The sequence below is a fragment of the Lepus europaeus genome, chromosome 11 (assembly GCF_033115175.1).
Source record: "Lepus europaeus isolate LE1 chromosome 11, mLepTim1.pri, whole genome shotgun sequence".
Classification (NCBI taxonomy): domain Eukaryota; kingdom Metazoa; phylum Chordata; class Mammalia; order Lagomorpha; family Leporidae; genus Lepus; species Lepus europaeus.
In genome coordinates, this window is record NC_084837.1 from 75,031,776 (window position 1) to 75,052,228 (window position 20,453).

At 39.1% G+C, this 20,453-nt stretch overlaps 1 protein-coding gene and 1 pseudogene across 1 annotated transcript in view; both read right to left on the bottom strand.

Annotated features, from left to right (window-relative positions):
• The window catches only part of WDR72 (WD repeat domain 72), a 210,518-nt gene that overhangs the window by 23,814 nt on the left and 166,251 nt on the right, over nt 1-20,453 (bottom strand). The window lies entirely within an intron of this gene.
• LOC133769728 (DIS3-like exonuclease 1) overlaps nt 1-20,453 on the bottom strand; it is a 57,039-nt pseudogene that overhangs the window by 2,943 nt on the left and 33,643 nt on the right.

Genomic DNA, 20,453 nt, shown 5'->3' on the forward strand with positions numbered 1-20,453 from the left:
ACAGGAGGATTAATCTGTTGGTGTAGCCACACACACACCACCTCTTCAAGGAGACCAATGCCTGTTCACTAGCTCCAGTGGGTATAATGCTCATTCACACTGCCACAAGAAGCACAAAGGACCCATGCAATTCTCAGTGTGAGCATGCATCCCATAGCAATAACCCACATTAGGGAATTGGGGAGCCTTGAACCTGTAGAGCTGCCCACAGTGACTCAGCCACACCCTTCCCCTTCAGATGCAGCCTCAGTATTTTCACAGTCCCAACACAAAAGGCTCCCAGAGTCATGAGCACCCAGGCCCCTGTCAATTCTCCCAGCCAGCTACAGGCATCTCAGCTCAGCTGGTTGTTGGGCACACAGATTTGAGGTTGCCCTGGGTCTTACTACTGCTGTTCCCCTTACTCTTACACATTGCAAATCAAAATCAGATCACTGCATGGATCTGATTGTGTAAAAACAGTTGAAAGAACAGAATTAGAAACTTGGTGATGGAAAGGTCTTAGCAAGTACATGTAGATATAAAGTAGTGTCTTGCTTTTGGTCTTTACAACACATACTGCTTGAAAACTGAATTTACTGACAAAAGCAATATCACAAATTGAAATGAATTTCAAAGTGGTAATATTATAAAGGTTAAGTTACTCATAAGGGAAAGATACTTGAAAGATCGTCAGATAATTCTAATACTTCACCTTAAAAAATGAAAGAGTGACTTGCTCAATACATTTCAAGGAAAGGAAAACACTGAAGGGAGGAGAAAACTTCCACTTTGCTTATGGCCCTGTCTAAATACTGATGGAGTTTGTGGTCTCAAAAGGCTTCCATGGCCTTGGCAGCTCATGACAAGAGCCTCAGCTGATCACTGATGTCAAAAACAAGAGTTAATCATTAAATCAACAGGAATCGCTGTGCACTTAATCCCCACATTGGACCTCTGTCGTTAATGAGGTATACTATGAGAATTAATGCTAAAAGTTTCTTCAAACTGTACTTTATACTTCGTGTCTCTGGATGCTAACAGTTAATCTCTACTTACATAAAGTTGATCTTCTGTATATAAAGATAATTAAAAATGAATCTTAATGAAGAATGGAATGGGAGAGGGAGTAGGAAAGCGATGGTTTGTGGGTGGGAGGGTGATTATGGGGGGAAAACTTCTAAAATCCAAAAGATTTTTGAAAGTTTTCTATAAAATCGTAACGAAAAATGGAATGGGAGAAGGAGTGGGGGTGGGAGGGTGGAATGGCGGGAGGAAACACTATTCCTAAAAGCTGTACATATGAAATTTGTATTCATTAAAAAAACCTTCAAAGAGCTAAATATTTATACTCCAGAACTAATGCTAAATTATGACTATAGAAACATGGCTATATTTGCAATTAAATTATTAACTCACTATGAAAAATGAAGGAAATCGGAAAGATATGAAGAATACACAAGTATTATACATTTTAAGTATTTTGGAGTAGGATATTTCAAATTACATACTGGGAGACAAAATATTTCAAACAGATTTAGTTCAATAGTGCTCATAGAATACAAACTGGAGATGGCATAAAGATTTTAGAACAAAACTTAACCAAATACACCTCCACCAAAAAAGGCAGAGTTTTCAGAGATGGGAAAACATGTATGGCTTCATATATTTGTATGTACAAACTTGACATTATCAACACATTTTAATTCATCTATTGGAAGAAAAGATGAGACTGGTTAACAGTAAAATCTGACCTAATGTTGCGTAAGACAGTTAAGAAAGATTAAAGATTATATAAATAAGACGTCTGTCAAAATACTATTGAACAAGGCATAATGCAAACCAAACATTAGAAGACAGTATTTCATGATATTAAAGGCTATAATCACAGTGTATTTCATGGACTACATTTGCACATAACACTTTAACAAAGCTGAAACTACAGGAAAGTCAAAGAAAAACAAAAACGAATAATAGGTAACTAATGGGGACAAAATAAAAATTGAGTACTGAGAATCTAAAGTAAACCAGAAAGGTAAATCTAATAAACTTTAAATGCCAATAACAGAGGGTATACCTATTCTTAAAGGTACATGAAACATTCACCAAAATTGATTAAATCTTAAGTCTAGTGCAACCTCACACCCAATTTTTTTAATTCAAGAATATCTGTTGGTTCTATTCTTTGAAATATTAATAACTTTCCACCTGGAAATTTCAAAACGCACTGCAAAGCAACTCAAAATTGCAAAACTTTGTATTCATGAACTCTGTATTTTCATACTTTTGACAATCAACCTAGTTATGAAAGGATATCTTACAATACTAAAAACCTAATAAAATTAAAAATTACCTAAAAAGCCAACCCAAAAAGGCAAATAAAGAACAGTAAAAGAAACCAAGAGGTAAGAATTAAGAATGATAGGGAAAACAGTAAAACAAAAGAACCAAGAAAGGGATACAAAAGGTGCTTTTAATAAGACTGGGACTGTGGCCTGCGCTGTGGTGTAGCGGGTAATGCCTCTGCCTGCAGTGCCAGCATCCCATATGGGCGCTGGTTTGAGTCCCGGCTGCTCAACTTCCCATCCAGCTCTCTTCTATGGCCTGGGAAAACAGTAGAAGATGGTTCAAACCCTTGGACCCCTGTACCCACATGGGAGACCTGGAAGAAGCTCCTGACTTTGGATTGGCACAGCTCTGGCCATTGCAGCTAATTGGGGAGTGAACCAGCAGATGGAAGATATCTTTCTCTGCCTCTCCTTTTTCTGTGTAACTGACTTCCAAATACATAAATACATCCTTTAAAAAAAGGACCAACAAACCCAATTAGCAAGTCTAATGAAGAAGCAAAAAGTCAAATATCTAAGATTATAGTTCATCCTATCTTTCATCTTTAAAGAAGAAATTTCAGAGTCAAGTGCTCAACTCTATAGAAATTAGTTTGAAAACCTAAATTTTCTGGAAAACTTAGCAGTGATGAAAAGGGTAAATGGGTTATTACTACACTTGAAATAGGGAAAGAAATGTCATTTGACAAAATTCAACACCCATTTTTGTACTTCCTAAAATAGGATTTATTTATTTATTTATTTTATTTTTGACAGGCAGAGTGGACAGTGAGAGAGAGACAGAGAAAGGTCTTCCTTTTGCCGTTGGTTCACCCTCCAATGGCCGCCGCGGTAGCGCGCTGCGGCCGGCACACCGCGCTGTTCCGATGGCAGGAGCCAGGTGTTTCCCCTGGTCTCCCATGGGGTGCAGGGCCCAAGGACTTGGGCCATCCTCCACTGCACTCCCTGGCCACAGCAGAGAGCTGGCCTGGAAGAGGGACAACCAGGACAGGATCGGTGCCCCGACCGGGACTAGATCCCGGTGTGCCGGCGCTGCAAGGCGGAGGATTAGCCTAGTGAGCCGCGGCGCCGGCCGGATTCTTGGATATTTATCTGCTATGATAAAAATACGTATGGCTCAGCTCCAAAACCAACACTGTACTTATTTTAAACAATACTGACTTTTCCATGAAAATAAGGAAAAAACAAGGGTGGATATTCATTATTTTAACTATGTAACATTGAGTTGGAAGAACGCATCAATGCAGTTAAACCAAAATGGAAACAGATGGAGGTACAGTTCCTGGAAAGGAAGAAGTGAAACTTTCTTGAGGATGAAACATATCTAGAAAAGCCCCAGTCCTAATCAGTGGAAAAACCATTGCAAGCAAAAAGGTAACTTAATCAGGTAGCATGGTATATAAATCGGTTTTCAAAAACACAAACAAAACCCAGTTAGAAGATAAAATAACAAACATGAAATTTCCAAAACTGCATCTCAAACTTTCAAGCACTCTTAGAATACACACAGATAAATTGAACAAATGGTAAGAATTGTCTTACTTGAGCAAGGTTTTTCCTTACAAGAGTAACTGAATTATCTAATACTGAGTTTACTACTATGATATCATTAAACAGCAAAGAAACAACAAGAAGGAACAAGTGGAGAGATGTTAAGTCATGGACATTCCGCTTCAAAGGAAGAACATGGCCTTAGATTCAAACCCATAGTTCAATAGACTACACTGAATGTGCAGTTTCTCAAGAATGGTAATGATCAAATGAAATAGACAAAATTATTTATACATAGATATGGATATAGTTTTTAAACATCGAATCTAAAGTAAATATTTTCAAGAATTTAGCAATGATTTTTATCAGAAATGAGTTACATGAATATTTCATGCCTTAATACTGCAGAATAATTGAAATGGTACTCTTGGGGTATCAGTCATTCCATAAGCAATGAGTGCTAATGGGTGACAAGTCCTGAATGAAGCACTAGGTGTAGAACAGGATCAATTCATTGTGTATGCATCAGGTTTCAGGGTCTCTAAGAGCTGAATATTGACCATATACATGAAGAATGCTGACCACAGGAGGAAACACAGAAAACCTCCCCAAATTTTTTTGTGTCAAGAATTGCACTAGCCTCTTACTGTTGCCATGTCTGGAATGAATGGATTTTATCCACTTATTCTGCCTTTGCTTCCTCGGCGTTCAGTTCTGAACCTTGGAAGAGATTAATTCATTGGGTGAGCTACAGGCACCTGCCAACTGCTTGACCATACTGTGGTAATGACAGGGGGATCGATCTGGTGGTAGGTGCTTCAGGCATGCTTTTGGCATCTGAAGTAGAAGGACAAGCTAATTTATTGTCTCTGCAGGAATGCACAAAAGAAAACTGAGGTGCTTTCATGACAGCAACAGATGTTGGGCAACAACAAAAGACATGGCACTGAATGTTAAAGGTTGATGTGACAAGCTGCACAACTTCTTTGTAATTGACCATTTGGATTTGCCTGTTAAAAGCCTTGACTATGAGGTTTTTCATGGCCATCAGCTCTGCTTACTCTCTATAGTAACTTACAGCTATGCTCTCATTATCTCCTACCTATCCCTTCCTTTCTTTGAATAAAGTAGTATATGGCAGCACTGAACCACACTCCTGACCTTTCTTCTAAAGACACCTGTGTGCAGGTAACTTTCCTGGGTAAAACATCTTACAGGGAAGCGAATAGTCAGCGCTACCTCTTTCCGAGTGAATATGAGGAGCAGGCCTGATGCGAGGACTGGAGTCCGAGATGCAGCACGGTTTCCATCATAAGCTGGGCTTGACACTGCTGTGGTGCATCTGGACCACATGCAGAATTTTTGGCTGACTTCAAAGAAAGTGATTTGGGGGGGGGGGAGATAGCCACCAAAAGGAAATAGCAAAGCATTAATATTTGATAAGTTCCATTTACTAATTCATAAAGGCAGTGGGAATTGGGGTGAGGTTAAAAAGTAAAAGCTGAGGGAACTATCTGTAGTGAATGCTAATGATTTTCTGCTCATGTCATAAACTGTCTTTTTGAGGGGGGGAAAAGCATAGCTTCCTTGTAAAACATTACATGTTGCCACTGTATATGATTTTTTTAAAGTAACCCTGGCTACTTGGAGTAAGATCCCTTTGTTAAAAGGGGCTTATAAGCCAAGTAATTGGAGGAAAAAACATTTTGGAGCTCTGTCAGATTAGCATAGACAATGAAGAAAATACTGCTAACGTTTTCTTGTTCATCTTAATATCAACACAAAATGCTGGGAGTGAAAGGCAAAAAGGTATAGTAAAAACCAAGGAAATTTAGGAGAACCCATAGCTTTGTCCCATGTATAAAGAACACAAAAATGGGCATGTGTGTAACCTAATGCTTACACATCAGTTAATGGGGGCTGAGACACAGTGAGTTAAACTGTTGATAAAAATTCCAGCATCCCATATGGGAGTGCCAGAGTCCTAATCCACTTTTGACCTGGCTTCCTGTTAATACATGTAATAAGGCAGCAGAATATGGCCCAAGTGCTTGGATGCCTGCCACCTATGTGCAACACCAGGATGGAGTTTCTGGTTCCTGGCTTCAACATGCCCCAGACTTGGCTGTTGTGGCCATTTTGGAAATGAACCAGCAGATGGAGGATCTGTCACTATCACTTTCAAATAAGTGAAAAAATCCTCAATTAAGATATATGCCTCATGTCATAGTGTCTGAGTTTGATGCCTACCTTGAGTTCCAGATGCTAGCTTCCTACCAATTCACACCTGGAAGGCAGCACTAATAGCCTAAGTAATTGGGTCCCTGTCACCCACATCGGAGACCTGGATTGAGTTCTAAGCTCAGCTTCAGCCCTTGAGGAGTAAACTCTTTGAATCAACAGAGCTCTTTGTCTTTCAAATAAAAAGAAAACTTATTTTTTTTAAATAATTGCTTCAAAGAGTTCTTACATAGAAGCTTGTAAGTATTGACAACATTTATCTGTTCTGGTACTTTTTATCTCTTTAGTGTTAGGCATTCCACAATATGCATATTTTGGAGATCCTGGTCCAGATACTGTGCAAGGTGCTGAGCAGAAGAAAGAGGAATGCAAGGAAGGTTGATGCACTCAGATTTTACTGTCTAACAGGCAAGAGACTTTGAACAGGTAGTTACCATCCTGTGTGTTGATTGTCAGATGACAATAGAGCTGTTTTGGAACATGTTGCTAGTGGATGTTATACCACATGTTTCCTGAGTAAACTAGAATACAGCACACAGGCTCTGTTTGAAAACCAGTTAATCAATTATCAGATACCTATATTCAGAAACATATAAAGATACTTCACATACACTGCATTCTTCAATCCTTAAAACGATCCCATCAACTAGGTTCATATTTCTCCATTACTGATGAGAAAATTCAAGTGCAAAGAAAATAACATATCCTTGTACACACAAACTAAATGCCAATGCTGTAAAACAACTTCAACAACAGAGATGTGAAGAGTTCTGTCAGGACATTAGACTGATAAAGGCCATCTTTAGTAGCATATTAATGGTTGATTAAGCTGAAGTCCTACATTTCAGGCCTTGGTTTCACAGGAAGACAAAAGTTGACTTTTGTTGTCTTTCAGTGCCCAGCTATCTAATACATATACTCAGGGGCAGGTGTTTGGAGTAGTTAGGGTTTTCAGGTATCTCAAGTTCTATCTGAGTGGGTTGGATTCCTGGCTCTGCTTCCAATGATTGCAGCTTCCTGCTAATGTGTACTGTGGGAGGCAGCAGGGAATGGCTGGTGTGTGGTCACTGCCACCCACATGGGTGACATTCATGGCTCTAGATTTCAGCCTGGCCTAGCCCTAAGCTGCTAGAGTTCTGTGGAATAAAGCAGTGAATGGGAGAGCTCCCCCTGACTATACCAGCTTTTATCTCTCTGTCCCTGTGTCTTTCAAATGTATAAAGATACTTTAAGTGGTGAAAATCCATACTATATTCCCAAATTAAAATCCCTAAACCCTAGACCCAGATTTGGTTCCAGGATTTCTGAGTTGCCTTGTCCATATGTAGATATTTGCTTTTCCTTTTCTCCATGCAGATACTTCAATGGGTAAATGTTGCTTCCTCCTTAATAACATAAGCTCCACAAATCAGAAGTTCACTTAAATCAGAAAAGTCTAAGTTAATTAATTCATTCATTTACTGAACCATGCTTGGTGGCAAGCACTATATGTGCAGAAGAAACAATCTATGACTTATGGTTGCTTCTTCTATGAAGTCTTGACCAAGGATTAGCAAACCTTCTCTTAAAGGTCAAAGCATTAAATGTTTTAGACTTGTAGGTCATACACTTTCTATCATAACTACCAAAATTTGCAGTTGAGTCATGAAAACAATTTCAGACAATACATAAATGAATGAGTTTAGCCGAGTTCCAACAAAACTTTTCACAAACACAGTATGCTAGATTTGACCCAGGGGCCCATGGATTGCTCTTGATCACTCATGGTGATGCATCAAGCCACCAGCAGAGTCCCAGTGTCCACAGGGCAGTGATGGTCACACTATTGATAGCTACTCAGAGCTTCTGAGCCTCATTTTCTAAAATCTCTCCAACATTCTATTTATTAAGGACTGAATTACTCATAACATGCTCTGCCTTCCCTTCAAGCCCCCGTCAGTCACCTAGCACCTTGGTCCAATGGAGGAAAATGTGTTTAGCTTCCTTTATAGACAATGGATTGGGAAATGGACAGAGACTTTCTGTATATTATCTTCTTGGATAAATAGCACTCCATTTAGGACAGCTATAAATGGAGAAAAGGGAATAACAGTGTTATTAATTCAATAGTTATCTACTATGTGACAGGTTCCAAAATACAGATCTTAGAGTGGCAAACAAGATACACATGATCTCCATCACCTATAATCCTTACAATCTCACTAGGAGCCATAACATCATCTAATAAAGGAGAAATGAGGCAGGTATTGGTATAGTGGGTAAATCTGCCACCTGTGAGGCTGACATCCCATATGGGGGCTGGTTCAAGTCTCAGTTGTTCCACTTCCAATCCAGCTCTGTGCAATTGTGCCTGGGAAAAACAATGGAAGGAGGTAGGCTCCTGCCACCCATGAGGGAGACCCCAATGAAGCTCCCAACTTCAGCCTGGCCCAGCACCAGTTGTTGCAGCCACTCGGAGTGAATCAGCAGATCGTAGATGCGTGTGTGTGCACGTGTACGCCTTTTATTTCCTCTGTAATTCTGACTTTCAAATAACTTTTTAGAAAGGAGAAATAATTACTAATTACATACGAAAGTAAGTGATCTGAAAAGCAATCACAGGATTCTGTGAGGATACATAATCATGTGTAAACCTAATGAAGCCTGGAGGCCAAGGATGGCCTCTTAAGGAAGTGATCTTTAAGATAAGAGCTGAAAGATGGGTAGAAATTAGGTGGTAGGAGAGAAGGTTGAATGTGCATCACTTGGAATAGGTTATGAAAATTCTGAGGTACGAAGCAGGGTAACCTGGTCTGAGAACTGGAGCACAGAAAACGGGGAGGTGACTGACAAACATGAACATGGAGGGGGTGGATAGAAGGACCCAACTAGAAGCCTAGTCACGCTTGTTTAGCCTTCCCATTTCATTTAGGATATAATAAACTATTTGTGGAACATGGCATGTTCATGTTCACATCCTTAAGATTATTCCAACTACTGTGCAATATGACTTGGAAAGGAAATCTGATCAAACTCATTCTTGACCTTATCTATCACCTAAGGGCAAAATGCCTTTAGCTAGAGCACACAGAGCAAGGGCATGGGTGAAGAGACAGAATCTTGTCTCCCTTTCTCTGGTTTAGTATGTGTCCATAAACAAACTGGAGACATTTATTACCATACATTGATTCTTGTGCATAGGATTTATTCTAATGCTACCTACTAATAAAACACAAATCAGAATTCCCACTTAGGAGTCATACAGACACTGTATAAAATTTTAATTGTAAGATTCAAACATAAGATGGTTTAGACAAAGCAGGGAATTGGGAAACTTGGATTCTGGTGACCTAGTGAAAGTTATCAGTGAAGAGTGATAAAACTAGATGTAGGATAACAATTCAGATATGGAAGAAGACTTAAGACACACACACAGTTCTGGGGAAAAAAGCTTCTGATCCTATCAGGCAGTTGATCGCCATTTAGGGCAATAGTCTTGCAAGATCAGGGCGACAAGGGAGGAAGTGAAGTGACCATTTACCACCTGCTGCAGAGCGTATTCAAAGAAGGGGCAGAAATGTGGTTGCTGGGAATGCCTTCCTTGCAAGTGTGACTTGACATTTTTAGACTATCCCCTAAGGAACTGCTGCACATCTATCTATATACATGCTATTATCTATAAAGACAGATATATAGATTCAATATTGGTGAAAAAGATATATATCCCAGCTTGGAGTAGTAACTTTATCTGTATAATGCCTCACTGGATTCAGGCATGCCACATTCTGTTTACTAGCTTGTCAAAGTTCTTCATGTGCAGTGTCACAAAGCACATGGTCACATCTCATATCTGCTTGAAGGGCAGACCATTGCGACCTTTGGCTTTACATTTTACAAAGGCTAAAATCATTCTTTGGAACGATACACACAGCTACCCAATCCCAGCTCACACGCTATTGCTTATTAAATGTTTATGGCTAATTTTATAGCCTAGGGCTAGATGTCTGAATATTTTCAAATATATTTTCTATGGGAGTGGGTTTTAAAATGCTTCTCTCATTGTGTTTTATGAGATGAGACATAAAAATCATGAAGTGGCTTAGAAAATCCTTTTTCTTGGATTCTAAAAATCTGCACAGCATAGATAAATGTGCCCAAACATCTCTGAATTGGAAGACATGTTAACATTTGTAACTTATTTCTCTTCCTGAAAGAAATGTTAACCAGAAAAACCTGATTTCACTTCCTCTTACTTTGGAAACTGACTACACCCACATTCCAGGGGCATCCACACAGACACTGCTTGGTTTCTGCATAGTATAGATGCTCTACAGGAAGTGATGGAATTTCAAATGTGGGTTGAAAGGTTCAAATTCTAGTGAAGAAAATTACTTCCACTGTCCACAGCCACAATCATCTAAATCTCTAGACATTTTTTTTAAAAGAAAAAGAAAAATGAAAACCAGTGGCTTTCTTTAGTGGCCCTTCCACTCAATAATTCAAAATAGTGCATTTTCAGATAGGGGAAGAGAAAATCACAATGCCCAGTAGAAGGAAGAAGTAATTTTATTATCTAGCAAGATAGTGGCTTCATCATTAAAGAATTCAACCAACTGGAATACAACGTCCTTTGACCTAGGAGATAAGAGGTCAGACAGCAATTTTGAATAATAAATGAGACCTGTTGACCTCATGACCCAAATCTGGCAGGGTGAGTGTTTCCTCTTTCAGCAGATGCTGATGGCAGACACACACGCATGGGACAGCTCAGCTAATGAGCTGCCTCAACCTAGGCTGCAGGTGTCACATTTTTGTAGCACAAGGGAGGAGTTTTTGAAGCTGTTGTCATATAAAGAGAAATTTATAGAAATACTTCTGTTGCTTTTAAGGAGACTTCTTTCATGGTTCTTCATGTTTCTATTTAGGTATTAAATTGAGCAGAAACCTAACATTTGGTCAAGGTTTTTATTCTAACTGATTTCCTTTGTTATACCAGCTCTGGCCAAAAGAAGAAAAAATCATTTTGCTCTATGTATTTCACGTCTATGAGCAGCAAGGTGATTTTACAAGAATTTTCTAAACAAAGGAACAAAACTTATTTCTGAATATGTCATGTCACCCTGGCCCTTCATTTTACAGCAAATAGTCCTTTATTTAGATAAAGTATTTAGATGTACATGAACATTCATGATATCAATTACCATAAATATTTACAGTTGAATAACACGATGGTCTAATTAGACCTTTTCAATTCTTCAAAAAAAAAAATGAAAGCCAAAATATGGCTTTTAACTATTCTCACATAATCAAACCACCTTTGTTGCCTTGGAGAAAAATCAGCTGTTATAAATTTCATAAAACATGACTAACTTTCACACCACTAACTGAAATCATGTACAGAGTATTTGTGTTCCCTTGGTGTTCTTTAAAATGAAAATGTCAGGATCCTTGCCAAATTCAAGTTTAGTTAATTACATTTATAGTGCTAGGTTTGCTTTCAGCTTTCAACAAAATGATATTCTTCTTCACTCTTCATATTGAAGTCTTCAACATATGAATTGCAAATGGACAATTGATAAAATATTTCCCCCTTGCAGTGATATGAAACAGATGAATAGGGACTGTTTTGAACTATTTTTTTTAACCTTAAATTAAGAGGGGAAAAACCTATCCAATGAAGATTTACAGAAAGCTTCAACAGGGACTCATCAATTCCCTGTATCTGCCAGAGTAGAAAGACAAAATTACAGCCCCAAATAGTTGCTGTTCATTTGTTTTTAAGTTTATTCAAGTTGATAGCAAAAGAATAAACCCATATAGAATGATCTGGCATGTAGACACTGTTAAGCATCATTGTGTGGCGTGAAAACATTTTCCTTTGTACATAATGAACTTTTCCACAAAGTCACATTTTTTCCAAACCCAAAACAAAGACCTACCTAGATTTATGGTGATATCACTTTCTATTTAGTAATATAGAATTCTATTGCTACACTGACATACATCAGTTGAATTGTGATACTGGAGAAGAAAAGAAATGAGTTTACGGTCTCAAGGATAAATCCTTAGTACTATGGAGTACTTGTTTGTCCCATTTAAGTATTTCACATTTAAGTTTCACTACAACCTCCTAAGGAACATTGGAAGTTGTGTGCTGCAAATGTTTAACAAAATATTCCAGAAAAAGTGAACTAAATCCCTAACTTGTGTCGTTTGCTGATTGTTGTGGTACAAATATTCACACATGAATCAATTTTAAGTTACCAAAGTGACATCAGTAAACACGGCGCTGTGAAGAGAAGGGTGAGTGCCAACACAGCAAGGAAACCATACTGACCTGGGGAAGGACACACACCCTCCTGGGAGGAAACCGGCAGGGCAGACCTATGGAGACCTCAGCGCAGATGCAAAGAGCGAGCAGGAGACAAAGATGCAGACCCAGTGGAGAGAGGAAGACAGAACTGGGGAAACAGAAACAGAACCTGCTACTTCAGACACATCCTTGTCCGAAACCGCTTTGACTGGACTTTCCTCCTTTCCATGAATAAAGATGTTCTGGCCTTTGTGTGATCTAAGCAGGGTCTCCTAAGAATGGATTTGCTGCATTTAGTACTTGTATATCCCTGGCCATCCAGAGGTATACTACTGCTGGTGACGGGCGCCTTCTCGTTTTGTCTAGAGTCCTCCTCTCTTCTGTAATGCTCATCTGAACTCTGATCAAATGATCCATATTTTGGAGAGGGCAGAGAAGTAACTCACTACTCAATCTACTTTTCAAAAACAACAAAACAAAATTTAAACAGTGATTAAGTTTGTTTTCACCTCTCATGGAACTGCAAGACAAAGCTAGTCAGCATGACTGAGCTATTGTACAGACAAAACAATTTTGTTTAGATAATGAAGACTGTGTGGGGGGGGGGGTTGGGGGGGTCCCCACCAAATGCCTTGCGCAGGGGTGAGGAACTTCTGCCTTTGACTTTAATCTGCCTTGTCAGCTAGATAAAATTAAGGTAATATCCTGACTTATTCCTATAATGAGTCAACAGCAATGTGTAGCTGAAGGTCTCCAGTTACATGAAAATGACAGAACTTGGCAGTAATTCTAAAACGTTTTCATTTCATTTTATCTCTACATATTTCCTTTTTGGATTATTTGCCCCTTTCCTACTCTTATTTCCCTTCTTTTGAGCTATAATCAGTATAATTGATATCTGTGGTATTTGTAATTTTCTGAGTCCTGAAAATATAACAAACCATCTAATGTTTTAAATTTCTCTCAGTTCTTCTACTCTTCTACCCTGTCACCCATGATACAGTTAAATACATGGTTTGGTTTACTTGTTTTATGTTCAGGTCACTTGATTTTTTTCTGGGTCTGTGGTTTACAAACCAAAATTTTTCCCATGAAATATTTTCGGCACTTCATTGGTCAGAAAGATAAGGGATTTTGTACCTACCACCTTAAAAATCTTACAGCATTCCTTCAGGAAAAGGGGCTATTTTACAAAGAAAGCAAAGGCAAAAGGATCTAGGTAAATTTCTAAAACATACAGCAAATGGAACTGAGGCTTGCATATGTTTCCATGTTATTAATCTGATATTTTGGATTCTGTTTCAAAAATCAAAATGCACAACATTTTGAATCTTTTCTTTGAAAACAAATGGGGGGGGCATCCCATCACTTCTCTGTAGGGGGAAAAATGATGCTCACTTAAGCCTGCCAATCAGAAATTTTAACTGAGGCAGAATGAAGAACAAACTATGTAAGTCAAGCATATCCAGCCCTGAGAAGCAACATTTAATCAGCAGTTACAATGTAAAATTAGGTAACTGAGTATCAAGATATGGGTTATGATGTTGAAAATCACTAAGTTTTCAGCATAAGAAAACAGATTCAAGCATTTTCAGAATTAAGGATTCATATTCCTTTCTTCACTTTACTTTACAAGAAAGATGGACTTTTCTATATAACAATCTCTTATCCCAGGATTCACATAATCTACAGAAGACTGCCAATAGCAGGATCTGGAATCAGCAGGGTGACATTCAGTGATGTTCTTGTACGTGGATGGATGGAACTGACTTAACTGTCACATCACCCAGATCGTCCATGTGAAGAAGGTTAACTTGGCAGTGAACTGGTGATTATCTGAACCCATCCTAGTAAACTGCCTAGACTAAAAGAAATTTAAAGAATAAATATAGTTGCAAGGAGAAATAATAGATAATTCTTTCTGGGTGACTCAATGCACTGCCATGAATGGACTGGATCCACAACAGCAAGTTGAGCCAGTCAACTAAGACCAGAAAGGGATTCTGTAGCCTGGTTCAAAGCATAGCATAAACCTGTTCCCTACAAAAATGTAGATGAGATGTATAAAACATGCTAAATACATGTAGAAAGGTTATATACTCACTAATGCCATACGGCACACATTACACATGACACATGCATTACACATACACAAAAACCTGAAGAATTTAAGCTATTAGAACAACAAAGGATTTCATTCTGAATACATAAAATTAGGATAGAGGAATAAAAGGCTTGTGGACAATAGGACTCTGACTTTAACAACTGAACCATGTATGTTGCTAAGGTTGACTTGGCCAGAAGAAACTTGTCTCTAAAAGGTTACTTTATTAGTTCTCAGTAGTTCAGGCATCCAGAGAGGTTGGATGCCAAGAAGCAGTGTCACAAGAGTCGAAGCAAAATGAACAATTATGGCACCTTTACACCTAGTTTTCTAAAGTTAGGATGTTCTTTCCTGTTCTCTAAGTGGAGAGACACATGGTGTTTGGCATTTATTAAATTTCCCTGAACCTTCAATTTATCTCAAACAAGCTTCCTGCTTCCTTTCTCATGGCTTACTTTGAGTATAATGCCCCTCACACATTAAAATAACAGATTCATCTCACATGTTACATCCCAAAAGATAGTAACAACTGCAGAAGATGTCTAAGGTTGTATCTGGATCCAGCAATAAACACCTTGATCCACTAATAATGCCTGCTAAGAGCCAGGAACGGAGAAGAGGCAGCCAATATGGCACCATGTGATCTTGGGAAAGAGGGCTGGGCTGAGATTGGGAGAGATGTGGCCCATGAACCAGACAGTGAAACACCAACCATTCTTTACCTTTTAATGAAGGGGGTGCCCCTAGATAATCTCCACTATTCTCATTAGCCCTGAGATCACTTAACAGCATCTCTGTTTATACACAATACAATAATTCAACAAATAGTTGACATGTTCATGTTTTAGCATTATTATAACTTATAGATAAACAAAAGCTCAAAAAAGCTAGCCAGGATGAAATAGAAGATGCAGATGGCATTTAGATGTTAGTTTCCAGAAAATGGACACACTGATACACTGCTAAAGTTACACAATAGATTTCCTATTTTGGTCAGCTAGTCCCCTCCCCACAAGCTCTCCATTCCTTGCTGGTGAGAGAAATTATGAATGCATCCTGGCAGCCTTGCTTGAGCCCAAACTAGTGAGACTCCTCCACAACCATTGTTGGAGCCACTACCAGTTGATGGGACTCTGCTTCTGGAGAACTCATCTCCTGGACTTGCTCCATGATGACAGAGAACTCAGCCAGTCCAGACCCTGAAGCCCCGAACAGAGGAAAGTGGCAGATGCTCTTTCTCCTTCAGACCTTGGTGGTCCTTTGTGGGTTCCAAAAACAAATGAGTGGGGCCAGAATGTTGTCAATGGAAAGGATTAGACGAAGCATACACTTATGAACTAGAAGAAAGAAAATGCCTAAAATATCTCCCTTGCTATACTAGAAAATAGTAGCAATGGTAAAATCCTGCAGAAGTGGGAGGGAGCTCTGGGAAAGATACAAATCCTCTGCCTCTCCACAGACACTGAATTAGCTCCACTTCTACCACAGATGTGTACTAAAATCTATTCATTCTGTATTAGGAATCTATGGATTATAGTATTAGTTGGAACAACTTTAATCCACTTTAGTGACAATCATTCTATAATAGTATATAATTAATTGTCCACAAGTTAGGAAGGCACCCAATATGCTATGAGTAATATCTATCACCTAACAGCTTTAGCTGGGACTGCTTCAGTGGACCTCAGCTGTTCAAACAAAATCAGGAGTATAGCATAAGGTAGTGCTGGCATTAGAAGAATCCTACAAAACTGAATAGTATGTCAAGTGTCATTAGACAACTAAAAGCTTCATTACATAGTACTGCATAGATACCACCCTCCAGGTTTGACTTTTGCCAAAATGACTCAGTGCAGGAGTGAAGGAGGAGTAAAGATTGCTTAAGTACCTCTCCAAATGATTTAGAATTCAATATTTCATTAAATCATGTTTAATGCAATATTGAATTTATTTCCTAATTTATAAATTCAAGAAAGTCCATTCCTTAGGCTGCTATAAGATAGAACTGTTATTTTAACACCTCAGATTTTTTTTTTAAAGATTTATTAGAAAGGCAGAGCTACATGGGGTGGAGGAGACAGATGTTCCATCTGCTGGTTCATTTCCCCAAATGACAGCAATAGCCAGGGCTGGGCTGGTCCAAAGCCAGAAGCTTCCTCCAGGTCTCCCACGTGGGTGCAGGGGCCCAAGCACTTGGGCCATCTTCTGTTTTCCCAGGTGCATTTGCAGGGAGCTGGATCAGAAGTGGAAGAGCCAGGAATCAAACTGGTGCCCATGTAGGATGCTGGCACCACAGGTGGCAGCTTTACCTGATATACCCCAGCACTGGCCCCAAAACCTCATCATTTCTTTATTTTTAGACAACTTTTGTTTTCAATTAACTGAATGAGGCCAGCTTATTCTGGTTCACAATGGCAAATGGCAGCTGCTTGTAGATTTTGGTTCTACAGGACTTTTACTGTGAAGCAAAAAATGGCTTCAAACTAAACGGCTCTTAATGATTGACTTTTCAAAAAAGATCCTACTTTTTTTTTTTTTAACATAGTGGACAGTGAGAGACAGAAAGGTCTTCCTTTGCCGTTGGTTCACCCTCCAATGGCCGCCGCGGCTGGCCTGCTGCGGCTGGTGCACTGCGCTGATCTGATGGCAGGAGCCAGGTGCTTCTCCTGGTCTCCCATGGGGTACAGGACCCAAGCACTTGGGCCATCCTCCACTGCACTCCCTGGCCACAGCAGAGAGCTGGCCTGGAAGAGGGGCAACCGGGACAGAATCCGGCGCCCCAACCAGGACTAGAACCTGGTGTGCCGGCGCAGCAAGGCGGAGGATTAGCCTATTGAGCCGCGGTGCCAGCAAGATCCTACTTCTTAAGCTACCCCATTTGAATTCCTAATTCTTATTAAAACATTTGTGGGAAGTTAATGCCATGCATCAGACAAGCAGTTCTTGCCTCAGTTCATCAATGTATGAATCAAAAATACCCTAAGCATTCAGTCCACAGAAATATAACTGAAAAGCAGTAACAACCTTAAATGTCACTTACCTACAATTTCCTAATTTCCTGCTTGAGTATTAGTGTAATTTTTGAGGACTGACATGTACTTTGCAACCACTGCAGTATCCCCTTTTTCTCTTGGCCGTGAACTAGGAAGAAAAGTCTTTGTTCCCAAAATGAATGCAATTTAGTGATAAATGTATGGATATTTTTTTCTAAAGTAAAATGAAAATTTAAAAACAAGGGTGAAGGCTTTTCTTAAGTAAAATGATTTTAAAGATGAGGTGATGATCAACCTCCCCATTACTTACCTGTCCTTACTGTATCTGCAGGAAAAGCTCATTTGCAGACAGCTGCAGTAGGAGCCTGCTTTCCTTGCCCTGTCATTGACCTCCCACCTGATCTGAAAGAACCACCTTCTTTCAAAGTGAGAAGTTACTCGTTTACTGTAATAGCTCTATTCTGGGTCTCCCTAGCAGAAACAAGTACTTGTGCCCAAATAAGGTTTTGTGATCTTGACTACTGTTACACGAGAGGACAGAACCGCTAGGAAATTTCCATCCCGCCAGTCACAGGCAGCCATAAAGTTGGTGTTTAAAACTATAGCTGATGTGTGGTGGTCATAAAATGCAGAAAAATCATTAGAAGTTTGCACTTGCTCTTGAGACGTACTGGAGTTTGCCAGTTATGTTCCCTTAAGTCCACCACTTACTCATTGAGCAAGAACTGCTATGTTAGAAGATAGTTGGCAGTCTGCTATGTGCACCTTGAAAATAAAACCACTTGATGAAGCAAAGCATGAAACAATTGAAGCCTTTGGAGATCATGACAAAATATTTTGATATACAGTTAGTCAAGGCATTATAAGTTGAAATGCAGTTCTGTTAAACAGACAGTTCAGAAGCCCATGGCACATTTATCACAGCTCCACAGACAAGTTATTGAGCTGTCTGTGAAGGAAAAAAAAGAGCCAAAGAGGAAAGCTTTCAGCAGCGAGTGGTGGTTGAAGTCCTTGATTGATAGAACTAGATGATGCAAAGCTGTCTGGCTTTCTGCAAAATAAAATGAAGGAATTCAAGGTCCTTCGTGGTGCTCTCTGACCACAGATGAACAGCTACTTTATTAGGGCCCAGAAAGAGGTTGTGCTTTACTCTATATTCTGCCACTTTCAGATGCACACGGTTGACTGGACCAGCCAGCCACTGTGTTTTACAGGCCTGCCATCTTTACCTTTAAAACACAAACAGGCTCCCTATACAGGAGCCAAGACTGCACAGGTTAGAAGCTCAGATTCTTAACTCTGGAGTGATGCGAACGAAGATCGTTAGCCTCGGCTTCCCAAGCTCGCTCATTTTTTTCTTCATTTGCATGTTTGCATTCCCAGCAGCCACAAGCCCACATGTTGTGCACTGTGATCCCCAAGACACATGGAAATTTATTTTTCAAGGACTAAGATGCTGTACTCATTTTAACATTGTGCCCTAAAATAGGGCATAGGTTTCTAGACAGGGCATGAATGTTCTTGGGAAGCTTGTTCAAGTAGATATCAATGATATTTATTCTTGCTAAGAACTGTAATAGGAAATAATTCATGTGTGTTGATCCCTGTTTCCAGTTGCTTCATGTCAGCTAAATTTATTAGTTCCATAATCACTCTGCATGCTTCTAGTATTTTATCTGAACGGAGGGAAGCAGAGATGAAGGGGGAGACCATGTCTTTCAATAACTTTCAAAGATCATGTTCTTCGACTATCTCTTTAAACATCATTCCCAGAGTTCACGCTATAGATACTATTATCATATACCTTTGTTTGACATGAGAATACTATAAATCCTTAAGTTCTGTTCCTTTATTGGCATTTTAAAATTGCTTTATTTGATTTTTGACTATCATAAACTGCATCATTCAGAACACTTGATTTTTAACTAATGAAGAAATTTAATTCAATAAATTAACACATTTAACAAAAGGATTTCATCTGAAATTCACTCTGATATGGATATATTTTTTAAGAATTCAATGTGCCATCAAAAGATAATTTCCTGTATTCAAAATATTAGAAATTGTGCTCTATTTTAACACTTCCTTTTTTGTTGTAGAAAAATATCGTGGTAATATCTTTTAATGTTTATACTAATATATGTGTATTTAAAAAAAAATCGAAGATGACAAAGATACCGAAAGCTGCTATTCTTTCCAGAATCCAAATCTATATACCAAATACAGAAACATGAAACAAGGCAATCAAGAAACATAAAGCATAGCAATGCTCTATTTTGCTAAAAGCTGCCAGCAATAAGTTTCCCTTTAAATAAAACTTGTATATAGTTCCCTACCTTCTGATTCCATTTCCCCTTAAAACTACAGGCTGAAGAGTGTTTTGTTTTTCCCTAGGAACTTTGAATACTTCTCAATATCTGAATTCCTTGTTATCCAAAGTTCCTGTCATCTGGGGACTTCTTAGACTATCTCAGACCTCAACCCCCAAGAGCGAGAACTAGCATTTTAACAAGTTCCCTAGATGATTCCTATGCACATTCAAGTTTGGAAAGCCTGTTTTATAACAGTACTTCTCAACCCTGTCTGCATTTTAGGTTCACCTGAGGACCTCTTAAAAAATATAGATGCCAGCGCCCCACTATAGACCAATTAAATAAGAATTTCTGACAGCAGGGCTCAAACGCTGGTATTTTCCAAAAGCTCCTTAGGCAATTCAAATGTGCATGCAGGGACAGGGTTCACCACTCCAGTCAAAGTGGTGTAACCTGTGGGGTCAGCATGAATCCTTTTAGGCAAATTATAATCTGAATCATTTTTATGTTAACAGCAACAAACAAGCTAAAACTAGCACTTAGATATCACATACTAGTTACTACCACTAAGCTCTTCTTTAATACATTGCCTCATTCAACACCCAAAGCTAATGATACTCTTCCTATTTTGCACGTAAGCAAACGGACTAGGAGGGTCTGAGTAAGCTGAGCAAGATCAGACAGCTCATTAGT